Genomic DNA, 20,272 nt, shown 5'->3' with positions numbered 1-20,272 from the left:
CCTGTACAGGGTTTCCGAGGCTGTAAATCTTTATGGGAGCAGAAAGCCTCATCTTTCTCCCATGGAACAGCTGGTAGTTTCGAACTGCTGGCCTTGCGGTTCACAGACCGATTCGTAACCACTATGCTACCAGAGAAAAGGAATATGGGGGGAAAAGTAAAAGAACAAAATGGAAGAGAAAGGAAAACGAGAGATTTCTTTCATTAGCTCCAAAATTGAATCTTTTAAGACTTTCCAAGGATGAGGATAAAGAATCCGGTAAGAAAGAGCCAATAAGATAATTATTGAAAGGCCTATGAGTATCTCTAAGACTACCACAGTGCTTTCTTCTCCTCTTAGGAGATGATCCAGAAAGAAAGAAAAACATGACCACATACAGGTAGACCTGATGTTATCACAACTTCCTACGAGGGCATACTATAATACGGAAACTCTTATAAAAATCTAAATTTAGAAGCCTGAAAGACAACTCTACCCAAATACCAATCCATTTACCTCAGGGAAGTAGAATTGGGTCACTTCTATTTTCTTCTTTCGGCTTTTAAATTTTATTTTAGGAACTGAAAATAGGTGACGTTTGGAATTAGGTAAATTTTGCACCTTGGTTTTTGAATGGACATGTTGTTGTTAGTTTCCACGGAGTCAATTTCAACTCATAGCATACAAAAGAACAAAATGCTGCCTGAGCCCATCAATGAATTAAAAGATACAACATCAGAATTAGTATGACCGCAGTTGTCCTCTTTAGCGAGATAAAGTGGAACTGTTTCCCACAGCAGGAAAAATCACATTTTATGTATTGTGGAACTGAAAAAGAAAATATCCAGGTTTTGCAACAGTTCATTCAAGCTGTACAAGAACTTTGAGAATTTACAAACAGGGAAGGGAGTGCAAAACAGAGAAAAGTATAGAGCAAAAAATAATAATAATAATTTATGGTATTGGATATGAATATTATATCCCAATTAAACTGATACTCTTTAATCATATAGCATTGTAGAGACAGGACCAACCAAAATCCTTTTATAAAAAGACCATAAATTTTGTTTTGGGAAGAGGCAGATACAATGTTTCTTCAGACTCAATTCTAGATTTGCTGGGCCTTACTTAGCTCAAAATGAGTGTTACAAGAAAGATAAAGATACAGCTGCCTCTAAACTCCATTTATGACTCACATTTTGCAAATCATTGCCATTAATTTTCTAGAATGGACTGCAATCATCTGTAATGACAGTGAACATATAAGAGGACTTCAAAGTTTATGGAAAAATTTCATTATCTTTTCATTTCATTTTTCCATGAACATTTTGAAGTCCCATAAAGATCAGCAGTTCTAACACACCAGCTGCTCCTCAGAAACCCTATGCAGGGTTGCTATGAGTCGGAACCAACTCAATGGCAGTTAATAAAAACAAAAGTATTAAATGGACTTGTTGTTGTTGTTGTTGTGAAATGCTATCGAGTCGGTTCTGACTCATAGTTACCCTATATAGGGTTTCTGAGAGGCAGCTGGTGAGTTTGAACTGCTGACTTTGTGGATAACAGTCCAGGACTTAACCTACACCGTCACACCAGGACCCTTATTGGATGGTCTAAAAAAGGGGAAAATATACCCTTTTGTGTATGTTGTTGTTGTTGGCAAACGCCATCGAGCCAATTCCAACTCATACCGACCCTGTACAGGATTTCCTAGGAGCAACTGGTAGGTCTGAATCACTAACCTTGTCGTTCCTAGTCCAGTGTTTATCCTATAGTACCACACCAGGAAATCCTTCTGTCTAGAAGCAAATTTTAAATTTTCAACTTGAAATTTAGGCCCTTTTGATGAGAGACTGAGTTAATTTGCCTCAGAAAGGACAAAAAACAAAAAGAATTTCCAGGGGAATGATGAATCTACCAAAAGAATCACCATCTGTAGTGAATCACGAGCTGGAATATTAACCTCAAGATCAGCTGTTCGAACCTACCAGCCACTCCGCAAAAGAAAGATGAGACTTTCTACTCTAGTTAAAATTCACAGCCTCAGAAATCCTACCCAGAGTTGCTATGGGTCAGAATTGACACTACCACAACCACACATTTAAAACAACCCTTCCATCGCCGAAGATTTCATGTTCAAAATGTGGTGCAAACTTGTGGTACTTAAAAAAATACAATTATGGACCTTCCCAAATTTACTGAGTCAATTTTTTGCTATTGTGTCTCCGATTATGTATCATACCTAGGCCACCAAACAATTCTGTACACACCATAGTTTGACAACCTCTGGCTGGGAAATTATTAAGACATCAACAGCTGATTCGGGAGCTTCTAGACAACTCTTCATTTCCTTACTTGAAGTAATGACCATACCTCTCCTGAAGATGTTTTTCTGATTCTCCTTTTACGTACCAAGAAAAAGTAACTAAAAATCAGCTGCCGTAGAGTTGGTCCTGACTCACGGCAACCCCAGGTGTGTCAGAGTAGAGCGACACTCCTCAGGAACTTCGTGGACTGAGATCTTTTGGAAGCACAGCCCCAAGTCTTTCTTCCAAGGAATCTCTGTTGTTGCTGTTGTTAAGTGCACTGAATTGGTTTCAACTCATAGCGACGCTCTATAGGGTTTCTGAGTAACAGCTGGTAACTTGAAACTGCCAACCTTGCAGTCTAGTGCTTATCCTACAGCACCACACCAAGACTCCAAGACATTTCTTTTGTTAAGTGCCTTTGAGTCAGTTCCTACTCATAGTGACCCTGTATAGAGTTTCCATGGAGCAGCTGGTGGATTTGAACTGCTGATCTTCTAGGTGGATTCAAGCATTTGTTTACAAATGCTTAACTGTTTGTACCAGTGAAAGGCCAATCACAATCAGCAATACGTTGTGTGTTCCTTTGAGTCACATCTCTGTGGAGAAACTCCACAGCGCTCATCCTGGTTCGCTGCCGCTACTTGCCTGGAGTCTTGTATTCCTCACTGTGCATTGTCTTCCTAAGTCAAGGACCTTTTAGGATGAGGAATTAAATGTCTCCAGCATGCAACGAAAATTAATTAGCACCCTCCAACTGAACAATTATTTCATTCACTGCATGAATTTATATTTTGTTTTTATCACAGCCCGAAAAACACAGAGAAAATCCCTGTAAAAATTAGTTATGCTCTTTGGTTTCTCGTGGAGCAGCAGAGACTCCCCCTTGGGCTGTTATTTGCAGTATTTACTCTTTTTTTTTTTTTTTACTTTATTATCAAGTGAAAATTCAATTGTTCCTAATGGCGCTTACGCTGTGAGCTTCCCATTCTCATATATGAGGAAGGGTTTATTATCCATTGTAGTAATTAAGACACTGATGTTATATAGATTCATAAAACTCCTTCATTAAGCCAGTGAAAAGCTTTTCATCAAAATCACTGTAGCTAAATATTTATTTAAAAATAAAAACTAAGTAAAATAAAGAGCCCTACTACTCCCATATAAAAAAATTTTAAAAAATGCTTTGAAGCCTGTTTGAAAGTAGCAGTGGATGCCCTTACCAGTCTTGAAGCAAGTAACTTGGTTTTCTTTGTGTGTTTTTTTTTTTCCAGAGTCGGAAATAAACCTAACTGGCAATCTATCACAACTGGCTATAAAGAAATGAAGTAATTAACCATAAGGAAATAATTCAGCAAGATGCTAACAGTTTAATAACATTTAACTATTTGCATTTAAGCATTATTGTTTTTAAATGGTTTCATAATTGTTTCAGATCCACAAAAGGTGCTAACACGTGTACAAAATCAAGAGTTACACAAGATTTTTGTGATTGATAATGGTCAGTCGATGTGTTATTAGATACAAGACTAAAAAGGTTTGCATTATCCGGGGGAATTTAGAATACAAGTCATGAGCCAAGCAGGACGTGTCAGTACAGACTCTCCAGCCCTCAGAGGCGTGTGAACTGTTCCAGGCAGGGAAAAAGAAAAAAAGCCCGTCATGGAAAAACAAATCTGTTTTCATAAAAAAAAAAGCCTCATTTGGCCATTCTCACTGCCCACAGCCAGGTAATCTAGTGAGCCTTCACCGACAAAGCCAAGCACATTGATTGGAATCTGTGAGAACTTCCCACTGTGTCCAACTTGAAACTTAAAAATTGTTCTAGGAAGGCTTTTCTTTTATCTTAGAGGAATTAGAAAGAGGAGGAGGAGGAGAAGACATCTGTGCTTGTCCGTTATCAAAACCTTCCACCTCCAGCAGCAGCTTTCTGCATTGCCATCCTCAACCTTGAGAAGGGCCTGGGTCCCTTCCCACTTTGTATCAAACACCAGAATAGTATTTCTCACATTGTCCCCACAGTGCTTCTCATGGATCCATGGGGCCTCCCACAAACATCACATTTTAATATGATGCCTTAATTTCTATGAAATCTTTACAATCATCTGAAGGATTGAGTTTTGACATAGGACTCACTTTTGCAATTGGGTGTGTGAACATATCGGCACCAATTTCCATACACTGAACTGATGCAGATTATTGAGGAAAACAGTAGAGGTCGACTTTAGAAGAAAATACATTGCTGTCAAATGAAGGCCAACAAAACACTACTGTGTGCCTAAGGAACAAAGGATTCATGGAAGCTTGAGTGGAGAGACGTGCAGAAAGAGTGGAGTCTTTGCCAGCTCGCAAAGTACATCCTGATAAACTTCTAACTACCCCACCAAAGCAGAGGGACACACTGCTGCTGTGAGCAGCAATTTCATTTCAGCAAAATAACAGCATCTTTAAATTTCCATTAACATCATTAATTTAAATGTTTTATGAGAGGTTAACACCTAGACCAGGGTTTCTCAACCTCAGCTTTATTGACATCGGGGATGGTTGTGTGCAGTGGAATCAGCTCTGACTCATAGCAATGTGATATAGGGTTTCCAAGGCTGAAAGTCTTCACAGAGCAGAAAGCCTCACCTTTCTTCCGTGGCAAGGCTGGCAGATTCGAACTGCTGACCTTGTGGTTAGCAGCCCAATACTTAACCTACTACACTATCAGGCTTCTGTATACTGACATTGTTAAGTGTCGTCGAGTTGGTTCTGATTCATAGTAACCTAGTATAGTGTTTCCAAGGAGCAGCTGGTGGGTGTGAACTGCCAACCTTGCCATTCAAACCAACTTTGAGGTCCAATATTTCTCTACAGTACCACAGCAGGGCTTTAGGGATTTGGACAATCTTTTGTTTTGGCAGCTGCCCTGTGCATGGTACGATGTTTAGCAACACCACTGGCCTCTATCCACTAGACCAATAACATCTCTCTCCAAGTTGTGACAACCAACATTGTTTCCAGACATGGCGAATGTCCTTCTGCAAGGCAAAATAATTCCTGGTTGAGAACGACCTGGGTCATGGAGATTGGAATGAAATGGCACATTTAGATAGACTGAGTTCAGAAGTGTTTAATACAGAGACTATTAACAAAGCTGTTGTGAGGGTGTTGTTGTTAAGTGCTATCAAGTTGGTTTCAACTCATAGCAACCATGTAGAGGGTTTCCGAGGAGCAGCTGGTGAGTTTGAACCACTGACATTGTAGTTCAAACCAACCTTATGGTCAAGTGCTTATCCTACAGTGCCACACCAGGTCCCATAGTTAGGATATGTAGGGGTTATTACCAAAGCCCTACATATTCAAAATGAGATCACAGTGGTGGGTCAGTAGTAAAATCCTTGCCTTTCATGAGTTAAGACCCAGGTTTCATTCCTGGCAGAAGCTCCTCAAGTATGGCCACCACCTCCCTGCCATTGGAGGCTTCCATGTTGCTGTGATGCTGACCAGGTTTCAGAGGAACATGCAGACTAAGATAAACTAGGAAGAAAGCCTGGAGATCTACTGCCAAAAATCAGCCAGCGAAAGCAATGGTCCAATCCACTCCAATTATGGGGATGGTACAGAATCAAGTAGCATTTTGTTTCATTGTACATAGGGTTTCCATAGGGCTTGGGTTAATTTGTCAGCAACTAAAAACAGCAAAAGTACAAAACAAGGAAGGGGAACGGAAGAAGGGGGATTGAAGGTCCTATAGCGGTTCCTGACAGGCTGTGAGGCAGGAAGCCGGTGAATGGTCCAGATACATCAGCTTCCCAGGACTCAGGAGGGAGAGAGCAGGAGAAATGCACTGTAGGTCAGAGGGACAAGCAAAGCCTGTCCTCCACACCTAGTTCTCTAATTCTGAGGATTTAAGAAACACAATGAAAATCGTTTAAGGCAACCTGGAAGCCGTCAAGTCTATTTTCAATCCTGGGTGGCTCAGTTTGTACTAAACAGCTAACTGACAAAGGAGCTCGGTGGTACACATAGTTAAGTTCTTGATTGCTAACCAGCAGATGTGTGGTTATAGCCCACCTAGCAGAGCTCCACCTTGTTGTTGTTGTTAGGTGCCATTGAGTCGGTACTGGCAACAACTCATAGTGACCTTATGCACAGCAGAACAAAACACTGTCAAATCCTGGCCCAACCTCAATATTGTTGTCACGCTTGAGTCCACTGATGCTGCTACTTGGCCAATCTATCTCATTGGGGGGGTCTTCCTCTTTTTCTCTGACCTTCCACCTTACCAAACATGATATCCTTCTCCAGCAACTAGTCCTTCCTGGCAATATGTCTGAAGTATGAGAGATGAAGTTTGGCCATCCTGGCCTCCAAGGAGCACTCTGGCTGCACTTCCTCCAACACAGATCTGTTGGTTCTTTTGGCAGCCCATGGTTCCTCCAGAACCATAACTCAAATGCATCAATTCTGCTATGGTCTTCCTTATTCGCTGTCCAGCTTTCACATACATATGAGATTATTGAAAATACCATGGCTTGGGTCAGGCGTACCTTAGTCCTCAAGCTGACATCTTTGCTCTTCAACACTTTAAAAAGGTCGCAGCAGATTTTTCTAATGCAATATGTCCTTTGATTTCTTGACTGCTGCTTCCATGAGTGTTGATAGTTGATCCAAGAGGAATGAAGTCCTTGACAACTTCAGTCTTTTCTCCGTTGATAAGAATCTTGTTTATTGGTCCAGTGGTGAGGATTTTTCTTTTCTTTACATTGAGATGTAATCCATACCGAAGGATGCGCATTTATTGATCTTCATCAGTAAATGTTTTAACTCCTCTTCACTTTCAGCAAGCAAGGTTGTATCATATCGCAGGTTGTTAATGAGTCTTCCTCCAGTCCTGATGCCACATTTTTCTTCATAGAACCCAGTTTCTTGGATTATTTGCTCAGCATACAGGTTGAATAAGTATGGTGAAAGAATACAACCCTATCGCACACCTTTCTTAATTTGAAACCTTTCAGTGGTCCCATGTTCTGTTCAAACAACTGCCTCTTGTCTTGGTTCACATACAGATTCCTCATGAGCACAATTAGTGTTCTGGAATACTCATACTTCGCAATGTTGTTCACAGCTTGTCATGATCCACACAATTGAAAGCCTTTGCGTAGTCAATAAAACACAGGTAAACATCTTTCTGGTATTCTCTGCTTTCAGCCAAGACCCATCGGACATCAGCAATGGCATCCCTTGTTCCACAGCCTCGTCTGAATCCGGCTTGAACCTCTCTAAGTTCTGTCAATGTAGCCATTTCTGTGTTACCTTTAATAAAACTTTACTCGCATGAGATATCAAAGAGATTATCTGATGATTTCCGCATTCCGTTGGGTCACCTCTCTTTGGAATGGGCACAAATACAGATCTCTTCCAATCAGTCGGCCAGATAGTCATCTTCCAAATTTCTTGGCATTGATGAGTGAGTGCCTCTGTGCCACCTCACTTTCTTGAAAGATTTCAATTTTTATTCCATCAATTCCTGGTGGCTTGTTCTTTGCCAATGATTCAGTGTACCTTGGACTTCCTCCTTCAGTATCATTGGCTCTTGATCATATGATACCTCTTGAAACAGTTGAACAATAACCATTTCCTTTTGGTACAGTGACTCTGTGTATTCCTTCCATCTTCTCTTGATGCTTTCTGCATCATTCAATAATTTGCACAGAGAATCCTTTAACAACGAAAGTCGAAGCTTGAATTTTTCCTTCTGTTCCACCAGCTTGAGAAATGCTGTGCACATTCTTCCTTTTTCGTTTTCTGATTCCAGATCTTTGCACATTTTGTTGTAATATTTGGCTTTATCTTCTTGAGCTGATCTTTGAAATTTTCTGTTCAGCTCTTGAACCTCCTCATTTCTTCCATTTGCTTTAACATCTCTATGCTGGAGAGCAAGTTTCAGTGTCTCTTCTGACATCCATTTTGACCTTTTCCTTCTTTCTTGTCTTCTTCATGACTTTTTGCTTTCTTCATGCAAAATGTTCTTGATGTCATCCCACAACTCTTCTGGTCTTCGGACTTTAGTGTTTAACATATCAAATCTGTTCTTCAGATGATCTCTAAATTCAGGTGGGATATATTCAAGGTCAACTGCACCCAATTTGCTTCTCCTCATCCTGGGTAACACTTGGCAACTTATAGCTGATTAAGCAGTAGAGCAGAGCTCAGTTGTGAGCCACTCACCAGTTCTAACCCAGCAGCTGCTGTCCAGGAGAAAGATACAGCAGTCTGCTTATATGACGATGACCCACTAATCCACCACTATCCAGTGGATTTCAGTCACAGAGACCCTGTGGTAACATTTCTGAGGTTGAAAATCTCTAATGACACAGAAAGCGTCATCTTTCTCCTGTGGAGCAGCTGGTGGGTTTGAACGACCAATATTCTGGTTAGTAGTCCACTGCTTATTCCACAGCATCACCAAACAGCATTGGAAACCCTATGTGAAAACCCTCTCTCCTAGTGGGCTGCTGTGAGTTGGAGTTGACTCAACAGCAACAGGATTCTATATACTAACTAAAGGTGGGTAGTTTGAGCCTACTCAGCAGCACTATAAGAGAAAGTTTCTGTACAGACTATAGCCAAGACCTCCCTGTAGAGCCCGCCCATTTCTACTCCATGACGCATAGGGTTGCCATAGTTACACTCAACTCAATAGCAGTAGGATTTGTTTGGCTTACCTATCTATATAATTTTTAAGTTTATAGTATACTGGAATCTTCCTAGTATTCATGCAAGACCTATCCAGAAGCTGCTCAACCACTGCTTTCTGGGCTCATAAACTCAGCTAATATTCATTTAGTTCACACTGGGGTCAGAGCACTGTTCTAGTGTGGAGTGGCTGAGGCAAAGGCAGTTCCAAAGAAATATTATATACGCGCCTCAGAATACGATTAATGGAGGTAGATAAAACAGGGTTTCCTTCAGCCCCTACAAGCTCCAGGACAGTGTCAGCATACCCCCAATGCGCAAGTCCACAATGCCATGCAGGACAACATTCTCTGCAGCTGCATCTGAGCATCACACCATAAATCTTCAGTACCTTGGTAGGAGTCCTTTTTCTCAATCATTATCTCCACAGGAGATTGCTAATGCACTGCCTGCAAGGGGACAGCATGGATAGAGTGCACTCTTCCATCCCCTCTTGTCTGCTCCTTGGAAGGAAGAGTAAGCAGCCTGATTTGTGAGCTGGGGGCAAGCTAACAGTTGCCAGGAGCAGGTGTTAAAAATTAAATTGTGCTCCTCCTCCAGAAAAAGAAGTTCAAGTCCTAACACCTAGTACCTGTGAGCATGACCGTGTTAAAAACAAGGTCTTTGAAAATGTTAAGATAACATGAGGTTATAGCAAAGTAGGGTGGGTCCTAATCCTATCTGATGACAGAGATGGAGAGACCATGGCCACAAGAAGATACACCAACAAACCAGAGAACACCTGAGGCTCCCAGAAAATACAGAAGGCAAGAAAAGATCTTCTCTAGAACCCTGGAGAACATAGCCCTGTCAACACCCTGAATTTGTATTTCTAGCCTCCAGAACTCTGAGATAATAAACTCTTGCTCTCAGAAGCCATCCAGTGTGCAGCAGTGTATTAAAGCAGTTCTGAAACTAAGAAACAGAACCACCACATTAAGACGAGGACAGCAGGAGCAGATCTGGGCATGGACCACACACTCCATGAAGAAAACGAGCAAAGCAGGGCCTGCTGTTAGCCAACCTGGCCACATTTCCCATTTTTCAGTTCCAGGGCTGAATTTTTATGATTTACATTAAATATATGTAAACCAGCATCATGTGATTCCCAATGTCTGTTTTTACTGAAGACAAGAGCTCCTATTGAAAAATGACCTGAACTCATGAGGTCACTCACCTTTGTCATATTTGTGGGGAAGGAATACTGGGTGGTGCTATGGATTAATGCACTGGACTGTAAGATCACTTTGAACCTCAAGGTCACCAGTTCAAGCACACCAGCCACTCCTAGGAAACCCTATACAGGGTCGCTATGAGTTGGTATTGACTTGACAGCACTTAACAACAGCAACAATACTGGCTACACCATGGGTCATGTGTCCGTTTGTTGAACTGTGGTGACTTGCATGTTGCTGTGATGTGGGATGCTAAGTCACTGATATTTCAGATACCAGCAGGGTCATCCATGGTGGACAAGTTTCAGTGGAGCTTCTAGACTAAGATAGACTAGGAAGGAGGATCTGGTCATCTACTTCTGGTAAGAAAACAAAAAGGTCAGTGAAAACTTTATAAACAGTGACAGAACATTGCTAAAGACAAAGAAATTGGAAGATTTTAAATCAACTTCTGCAGTCTGAAAGAAGATGAGCCCCTCAGGTTGGTAGGCACTCAGAACATGAATGTAGAAGAGCTGCTTCCTCAAAGGCGAGGTGATCTTAATGACATGGATGGAGTAAAGCTGTCAGGACCCTCATTTGCCGTTGTTGATATTGTTGTTGTGAAGTGCTGTCGAGTCGATTCCAACCCACAGGGGCCCTGTATAGGGTTTCTGAGGAGCGGCTGGTGAGCTTGAACCGCCAACCGTGCAATTCAAACGGCTTTGCAGTCTGGTGCATTAACCCACAGTGCTACACCGGGACTCCACCTACTGATGTGGCATGACTCAAATAAGAAACAGCTGTAAACATCTACTAATTACGGAATGTGGAATGTACAAGGTATGAAACAAGGAAAACTGAAAGTCATCAAAAACTGAAATGGAATGCATAAACATCACTATCCTAGGCATTACGGGGCAGAAATGGACCGATATTAGTCATTTTTACTCAGACAAACATATGGTCTACTATGTCAGGAATGACAAACTGAAGAGAACTGTTCTGACATTCATTATCAGAAAGAACATTTTAAGATCTATCCTGAAGTACAATGCTATTGGAATTAGCATTAAAGGTGTATGTTCACAAGGAGGATCAGCTAATACGATTATTATTCAAATTTGCTCCAAAAAAAAAAAAAAAAGCACCAAACCCAAGCCTTCCACAGCGCTCTACTTAGCAGGGTTCCTTGCAATGGCTGCACAGAGCGGACACCATACTTGCAGTACCAAGCTTTGTTAGGGAAGTTAACAGGTTAGAGCTTAGGGCACAGGCCTTCTAGTCTGGACCCTCTCCCTCAGATGTGCCCACAAGCAGCCCGTTCTCTGCCTGGGCAATGCTACAAGGACTGCCGATAATGTCCAAAGGACACTCCACTCTGCTATAAGCCTCAGCCAGAGGCACTCTAGCTCGTGGGTTTGCAAGCCTGCTTTCCCAATTAAACATACCTGAAGGTACTCCATCTCCTGCCCAACAGCACTCGTTTTACTTGCTCAATGGGCTAGGAAGCCTACCACTCTGTCTCATGCTCTTGCTCTTGGTTCTACTACTGCTGCTGTCTGCCGCTTCTCCAGTGTAACAGCTCGAGGAGGTTCAATCTCAGGATCCAAAGGATATGCTGCACTCCTGAATCTTTTTCGATGGTAATGAAATCCCCTCCTTCTGCTTCTCAGAGGATTCGTGTTTTTACCAAGCAGAAAGGCATAGCTGACCAATCACAATTAGCCCTGTTAACCACACTCACAAATGAATCATATAATCCATCAGCATCTTCCTCACCTTTTCTTACCCAGATGCATCAGGGAAAAAGTGTTTAGTGAGAGTTTACAAAGATTATGGTTATAAGAGACATTAAACAATTCACTGCATCACATTTACGCCAAAACCAGTGACAATGAAATTGGAAGATTTTAAATCAACTTCTGCAGTCTGAAGTGGATCAAACATAAAATCAAGATTCACTGGAAATTGCTGGTGATTGCAATGTAAAAGTTGAACACAAAGAAGTATGATGAGTGGCTGGAAAATATAGTCCTGGTTATAGAAAGAGTTCCAGATACCACACGATCAGATTTTGCAAGACCAAAGACTTACTCACTGCAAAAACCTTATTTCAGCAAAATAAATGGTGACTAAGGAGCTCTGGTAGTGTAGTGGTTACGAATCGGGCTGCTAACCTCAAAGTCGGCAGTCTGAAACTACCAGCTGTTCCGCAGGAGAAAGATGAGGATTTCTGCTCCTGTAAAGATTTACAGCCTTGAAAACCCTATGCAGGGTCTCCATGAGTCAGAACCGACTCCACGGTACTTAACAACAACAACAACAACGTATAACTACAGGAGTCCTTGTGTGGCGCTGTGGGTTAATGTGCCAGACTGCAAAGCCCTTTAAACTACAAGGTCAGTGGTTCAAGCTCACCAGTGGCCCCTCGGAAACCCTATACAGGGTTGCTATGGATTGGAACAGACTCGATGGCACGAACAACAACAATAACATGTAATAACATGTAGACATCTCCAGATAGAATACACATAAATCAAATCAACTACACCTGTGGAAAACAAAAATGGAGATGCTCCTTAGTCAGAATAAGGCCTGGGGCCAACTTTGGAGATGACCACCAATTGCTTGTATGCAAGTTCACATTGAAGCTAAAGAAAATTAAAACAGGTAGGTCCACAAGAGCCAAAGTGCTACTTTGAGTATATCCCACATGAATAAAGACCATCTCAAGAATAATTTTAACACATTGAACACTTAATGGTCAAAGACCAGAGAAGATGTCCTAAGACATCATACATGCAGAAAGTAAATGGCCATTAAAAAGGCAAGAAAGACTAGACCAAGATGTATGTCAGAAGAGACTCTGAAACTTGCTCTTGAATGCAGAATAGCTAAAGCACATCAAAGGAAGGATGTAAAAGAGCTGAACAGAAGATTTCAATGCACAGCTTGGAAAATCAAAATACAGAATTACAATGAAATAAGAAATGACTTAAAGTTAGAAAACCAAAGATAGCAAGCCCAGCATTTATCAAGCTGAGAAAAAAAAATGAAGAAAAAATTCCAATCTCAAATTTCAATAGTGAAGGAGTCTATGGGCAAAATATTGAACAACACAGGAAACATCAAAAGAAGTTGAAAGGAACAGGTATTGTACCCAAAAGAAATGGTTGGCATTCAACCATTTTAGGAAGCAGCATGTAATCAAGAACCAAGAGTACTGAATGAAAAAATTCAAGTTGCACTGAAGGCATTGGTGGAAAACAAGCCTCCAGAAATTGACAGAATACCAATTGAAGTATTTCAACAAATGGATGCAAGACTGGAAGTGTTCACTCATTTATGCCAAGAAATTTGGGAGATCATCCTCTGGTTACCCACTGGAAGAAATTAATACTGTTCTCATTCAAAAGAACAATGACCCAGCAGAATGCAGCAATTATCGAACAATATCATTAATATCACGTGTAAATAAAATTTTGCTGAAGAAAATTCAAAAATGGTTGCAGGAGTACATCAACAGGGAACTTCCAGAAATTCAGGCTAGATTCATAAAAGGGTGTAGAATGAGTGATATCCTTGCTGATGTCAAATGGATCTTAACAGCAGAGAATACCAGCAAGATTTTTACTTCATTGTGACCTAAAGTGTGTCACAGTAGAACTGTGCTCCACTCAATTTTTAATAGCTGCTGTTCAATAGGTAGATCACAGGATCTTTCTTCCAAGAGATATCTGCATGGACTCAAACCTCCAAACTTTTGGTTAACAGCTAAATACTTTTAACCATTTTTACCCCCTAGAGATTTTCAAACACCAATTAATCACCCATGGAGAGTAGATTTGGAAGGAGCATTGTGGTGACTTAGAAACGGCTGAAAATCTTTTTGACATTCTTTCTTTGAGAATTTCATTCCCCTCTTTGGACCTGGGTCAAACTTGTTGTTAGGTGCCATTGAGTTGGCAAAGAATCATAGTGACCCTATGCACAACAGAATGAAACACTGCCTAGTCCTGGGCCAACCTCACAACTGTTGCCACACTTGAGCCCATTGATGCTGCCACTTTGCCAATCCATCTCACTGGGGTCTTCCTCTTTTTCTCTGACCCTCCGTCCACCTTACCAAACATGATATCCTTCTCCAGTGATTGGTCCCTCCTGACAATATGTCCAAAGTATGAGAGATGAAGTCTGGCCCTCCTGGCCTCCAAGGAGCACTCTGGCTGCACTTCTTCCAACATAGATCTGTTTGTTCTTTTGGCAGCCCATGGTCAAACTTACTAACATGGAAATGATGTTGCATGGATTCCAAGGTTAAGTAGTAAGAAGCCTTCAGATTCTGCGTGGATCTCTTAGAATGCTGTCTTGTAAAACTGGCTATCCTAAAATCAACAGGCAATGAGGAAGCCCAAGTTAACCACGTGGGAAAGCCCCATGCAGAAAGAGATACTCAGCCAGCTCTAAGCTGTCACAGCCATCCCAGCCTAAGCTACATAAGGAAAGGGATCTCCTTGGATGTCCAGTCTAGAGGAGGATTTAGGTGCTTTCAGCCCCAGCCATCATCCAATTACAACCATATAGAAGAATCAAGTAAGAACAACCCAGCTAAGGTAATCAAATCACAGAACCATGAGAGGGAGTGACATACTGCTTTTCAAATCACCAAATCCAGGGTGTTTTATTAAGTAACCTCTAAGTAACCAGATATCAAAAAAAGAATGTCCACACCTGTATCTCTGCGATTCTGTCAGCTGTTTCGTAGCTGTTTTGATCCTTCTCCCACTTGGTCTTTCCCAAGATGGTGGCTCTGGAAGTAGCTTAGCGTCTTGAATTAGAAAGCAATGGATTTCTTGATTCTGCTACAAATTCCCCTAACTGTAAGCATTCCAATCTTGTAAATATTCCTTTATATGTGGTTCAGAGTTCTAGCACCATCCCCTGAGCCTGCGTAGTCTGGTATTCTGTGTTGTTGGTGATGGAGCTCCTCACTCCACGTCTACCTGATCCGCCATCTTGCTCCTTAGAGGCCAAACAGGCCAAACTTCATCTCTTTTACTTCAGACATGTTGTCAGGAGGGACCAGTGACTGGAGAAGGATATCATGTTTGGTAAGGTGGAGGGTTAGAAAAAAAGAGGAAGACCCCCAACGAGATGGATTGGCCAAGTGGCAGCATCGATGGACTCAAGCGTGACAACAGTAGTGATATTGGCCCAGGACTGGGCAGTGTTTCATCCTGCTGTGCATAAGGTTGCTATGGGTCAGTACCGACTCAATGACACCTAACAACAACAACAGGTAACCAGAATAGGAATACTTGAAACACTCTTACTTGAAAGTTTCTAGTACACATATCAAATTTGATGTATATGCATATATACACATACCACTATTTACACAGAAGTTAGCTTAAGATAATGCAGACAGCGTTATTGTCCAACCACATTCTCCATTTTTAATTTTGACTTCTTTTTGCTCCTAGTGTCTGTTCCCATCAGGCTAACTATAACTTCCCAACCATCAACAGGAGCTCACACATTTTTTCCCACAGAGCTCTAAAGCATCTCCCAGGCCCTACCAGTGAAGTCCAGATGTGTCCAAATGGCCTGTGGGTAAGAGAAGGGAGAGTATATGTCTTTATACCCTCTCTATTCAACTCTGATACCCAAGAATTTGTAGAGAAATAGTTCTTCCTATTTTACTTACTGTGTTGTTCTCTAAGGACACAAAGGGGAGCTCAGTGAAGGCTGGATATACAGAGAAATCAGAACATCACATATCACACCGTGGTCGACAATGGAGCTTTCCCAAAAAGGGTCAGACTTTCCATACACTTTATCCTTCATGCAAATTGCCCTCCCAAGACATGCACTCCATTAGCACATACACGGCCAAGTTTTCTGAATTCCTCTTGGACTTAACGTAGAAGCTGTGCTCCACATAAATGAAAGGGTGAGGAATTCTGACAATCTAACAGATTAATCGGTATAACAGAGTGACCCTTGGGTTGGAATTTAAATTTGTTTTACAGCAAGAAGCTGACAGCTGTTTCTCTATAGAGTAGGTTGGCAGCTCAAACAGCTCCAGGCAGGGGCCATATTTAAAACATTTAACAACAGGTATCCCCTGGGCATCCATTCAGAATGCACTTTATCAGCCAGAGAGCTGCGAGGCGTGCCCACCTGGACCAGGAGGTGAGATGAATGAGGAGCACAGGGGACTGGGGAAGAGACGAACTCAGACTTCAGGTAAAGGGACAGGTGTTCTCCAGCTCCGGGCAATGGAGGACATGTGGGAAGGTTGGCCAAGTGTTAGCAGATGTATAGTGTTTCCCAGTCAGATTTCTCTGTGAAATTTCCTGACTTAAATGTTGTTGTTGTTAAGTTCCATCAAGTCAGTTCTGACTCATAGCAACCCTGTACAGATTTACAAGGATCGGCTGGTGAATTGGAACCACCGACCTTGGGGTTTAAGCTGAGACCTTGCGAACCGGTCCAGTGCATTATTCCACTGTGGCCCTGAAATGTTAGCAAGTAGTAAATTTTGACAAAAGCATCTTCGTAGGTCAAACCAGATAAAGACATAAAACCTTTATGCTTCAGTTCTTGAGGGCTGCTCCAAAGAAAAACCAGAAGTCCCTTGGAGCAAATCGACATTGTTCTACATAGAGTCATTTAAGTGACTTCCTCATAATGCAGACAAGTTTCCTAAGCCGTCAGACTATGAGAGGATGAGTTCTCCAAGTTAACAAAACTGTCCCCTTCCTAGGCCCACTGACCTCTGCAATGAGAAAAGTTAAATTTAGCATTAGATTCCAGAAGTTTTCTGGGTGAAAATATTGGAGGTCCCAATTTCAACTTCCCAAAAATGAAAGTTGGAGAAATCCATCAAGGTGGCAGAGAACAGGCTGCAAAGTACACCAAAGGGAACTTCAGAAAAGTGGGAAAAATCTGGGCTGACAATCCATGCTCTAGCATGAGCTGGTGCCCCGCCCATGGTGCTGCGTTTGGGGAGTGGGTAGCTGATGGTGCGATGGGAGCCTTAGCAATAGGAACATGGTGGTATTCATGGACAAGCGTCTCCCAGTGTTCACCTCCAATTCTGACACCATGAACAACCAGAAGCAACAACCACTTGGCCTCATCAGATTCTCCTTTCTCTCCCTTTTGGTGTTTAGAGGACTCGTCCAGGCTGCGTGAACCTGTAAGCAGAGCTGGATTCATGGATCTCCGACCTATGCATTCTTACACAGTCCCTCATTGAGAAGATACCCGCACTTGGTTCAAGGTTCTGCTGTCATCTGCTTGAAACTTATTTGTAATTTTCAATAGGAGTCCCACGTTTTCATTTTCACTAAGCCCTGAAAATTATGTAGCCACTCTGCTCCTTAGGTGCTTGTACAATTGCTGAAGGGCAGTATAGAATAGAATGCCTTAAAAAGAGACACCCTTCGGGCCCACGGTAGAGTTCTTGCCTTCCATGCAATAGATCTAGAGTCAGTTTCTGTCCGACGTTCCTTCCTCATACATAGTTACCACCCGTCTGTCCATGGAGGCTGGCATGCTGTAATGATACTACACGGGTTCCAGCAGATTCTAGAGTAAGACACACTGTGAAGAAAGGCCTACCAATAGACTTCTCAGAATCAGCTGGTGAGACCCTGCTAGGTCACAGCAGTCTGCTCTACTGCTGACCATGAGTAAGGTGAAGGACTGAGTAGCATTTAGTTCTACTGTGCAGCGGGTCACCATGGTTAGGGACAGCTCAACAGCACCTAACAACTATGTCCCTTGTTACTCTGCTACAGGGGAGCCCAGGTTATCGGCTGCAGGAAAGAAAATATGCATGATCATGTTAGGGCTCAAACTGGTCACTTCTGCTGCTGATGCTGATGCTGCTACTAACAATGCCACATGCACGCAAACAACTTGCAATTCACTGGAATGATTCAAAATACTTTATAGTAACTTTAACCAACACAACAACCCAAAAGTGGTGGTACAATGTCACTGATCCACGTAAAGAAATGAGAAATACGTGCGAGCTAGACCAAGCTTTAGCTCAAAGGCCAATTTGTTGCTCTAATTTAAAATTTACACTCTTGATTGGTTATCAAAAAAGAAAACAACAATTGCTGTTAAGTTGATTCAGAGTAGAACTGTGCTCCACAGTTTTCAACAGCTGGGTTTTTTTGAAAATAAGTTGATCACCAGGTCTTTCTCTGAATGGATTCAAGCTGCCAACCTTTCAGTTGTGTGCTTAACCCTTTGCTCCACCAGGTACTCCCCAGAAGTGGTTAGCTAATATCACATCAGAAAGGTCATACTCAAGAGGTGGTTACTACAAAGTTTCTGTTATCTGTATTTCCACCAACACTCAAGCTGGACTAATTAGCATAATGAATGTCAGAAACAGACTCATACTGTGAAATTAATGACTCGTTAAATGATATAATGAATGTTCAGAAAGGATTCTCAGCAGATACAATTAAAGTACACTAGCTAAGATATTTTCAGATACCATCCCTCCTTCAACAAAAAAATCAGATGAGGTAGCCCTGTGGACCTGTGCCCTTGAGAATGCGGCCTCGGCTTCAATCCCTAAATAGCCCTGTATGTGTTTATTGTGTTAGGAGGATTTCTGGTTGATTGATGTAACTGTGGAATTCCAGGGTGATGCAAATACTCTTAGCTGCTAACAGAAAAGCTGGAAGTTCGAATCCACCCAGAGGGCCTCAGAAAAAATGCCTGGTAACCTACTTCTTAACAAATCAACCTTTGGAACACATTTCTTCTCTGACACACATAGGGTTTCCATGAATCAGAGTTAATGGCAATGTGGTGGATGGTGATTTTATTAATTTTCCAAGGGTTGTGTAACAAATTTCCACAACCTTGGCTTCTTAAAAAAATAGAAATCTTGTGTCTCACAGTTTGGGGAATCAAAGTGCCTGTAGGGCAGGGCTCCCTGTGAAGCTCCTTCCTTGCCTCTCTCTACCTTCCGGGGGTTCACAGAAGCCCATGACTTGCATCTGCATCGCTCCAGTATCCGCCTACATTTTCAAATAGTAGGTCTACTTTGTGTGTCTTCTCTTCTTTCTGTAAGGATATCAGTGATGGGATTCAAACCCACACAATATCGTATGGCCTCTTTTTAACTTGACTCCATCCTATTCCCAAGAAAGATGACATTCTGAGGTTATGGGTAGACATGAAGCTTGTGAGGACACTATTTAGCCCACTGTGCTACTTAAAGGAGGAAAGGCAATTTTGTCACTGGAGTCCTATCACATTTATCTCAAGCCAACTCTCATGAAGAAAGTTGTAGTAACAAACGTTACTAAATATGGCAGAGAGCTGGGAGCCTATGGCGCTCACAGGAAGGGTGCTGTATACTGTTTTCCTTGTTACCAGCTGTTTGGTGAAATTTTTTCTGAGGCCATTTTGTTGTGCAGATAACCTGGGAGACATGATGAGAAAGGAGCTAACCCTTCTACAACTTCTTCTGTGGGTCTTGTCTTTCACCGATGAAGATGCTACGTACCCAATTCACACTTAGGGAGAATTCTCACCTTCCACATGGGAGACTCAGGTTCAATTCCTGGTCAATGCATCTGATGTGCAGACATTACCTTTCTGTCAGCAGAAACTTGTTTGTTGCTACGCTGCTGAGCAGATTTCATCAGCACTTCTAGACTAAGTAACTAGGAAGAGACGCTTTCTGACCAACTACCGAAAATCAGCCTGTGAAAATTCTATGGGTCACAATAATCTGATCCAAAAACTGATCATGGGGATGGTGAAGCATTGAATATTTCCTTCCACTGTGCACAGCGTCACCATGAGCTGGGAGCCAGCTCACAGCAGTGAACAACAGAATGAATGTGTCAAACCAGAACATGTACCCAGGCAGTCCAACTGAAGACTCCAGACTCAGAACCATGAAAGCACGCAGCCCCTCCATAAATATGAAAAGTAATACATAAGCTAAATTCATTGCTGCTTACATTAGTTACATAAATAGATCATTTACAAAGCACCAAAAGTATACTTATTTGCAGAAAAGGAGAAAAAGCAAGATTTCCATATAAGAAAAAGACCATGAAA

General features: G+C 41.9%; 1 pseudogene; it reads right to left on the bottom strand.

Annotated features, from left to right (window-relative positions):
• Positions 1–19,203, bottom strand: part of LOC102836755 — a 24,552-nt pseudogene extending 5,349 nt beyond the window's left edge.
• Positions 19,204–20,272: the final 1,069 nt, after the last annotated feature.

Source organism: Chrysochloris asiatica, unplaced genomic scaffold (genome assembly GCF_000296735.1).
Source record: "Chrysochloris asiatica unplaced genomic scaffold, ChrAsi1.0 scaffold00151, whole genome shotgun sequence".
NCBI classification, from domain to species: Eukaryota; Metazoa; Chordata; class Mammalia; order Afrosoricida; family Chrysochloridae; genus Chrysochloris; species Chrysochloris asiatica.
Note: the sequence above shows the minus strand (reverse complement) of the source record. Positions and strands in the feature narration are given on the sequence as shown.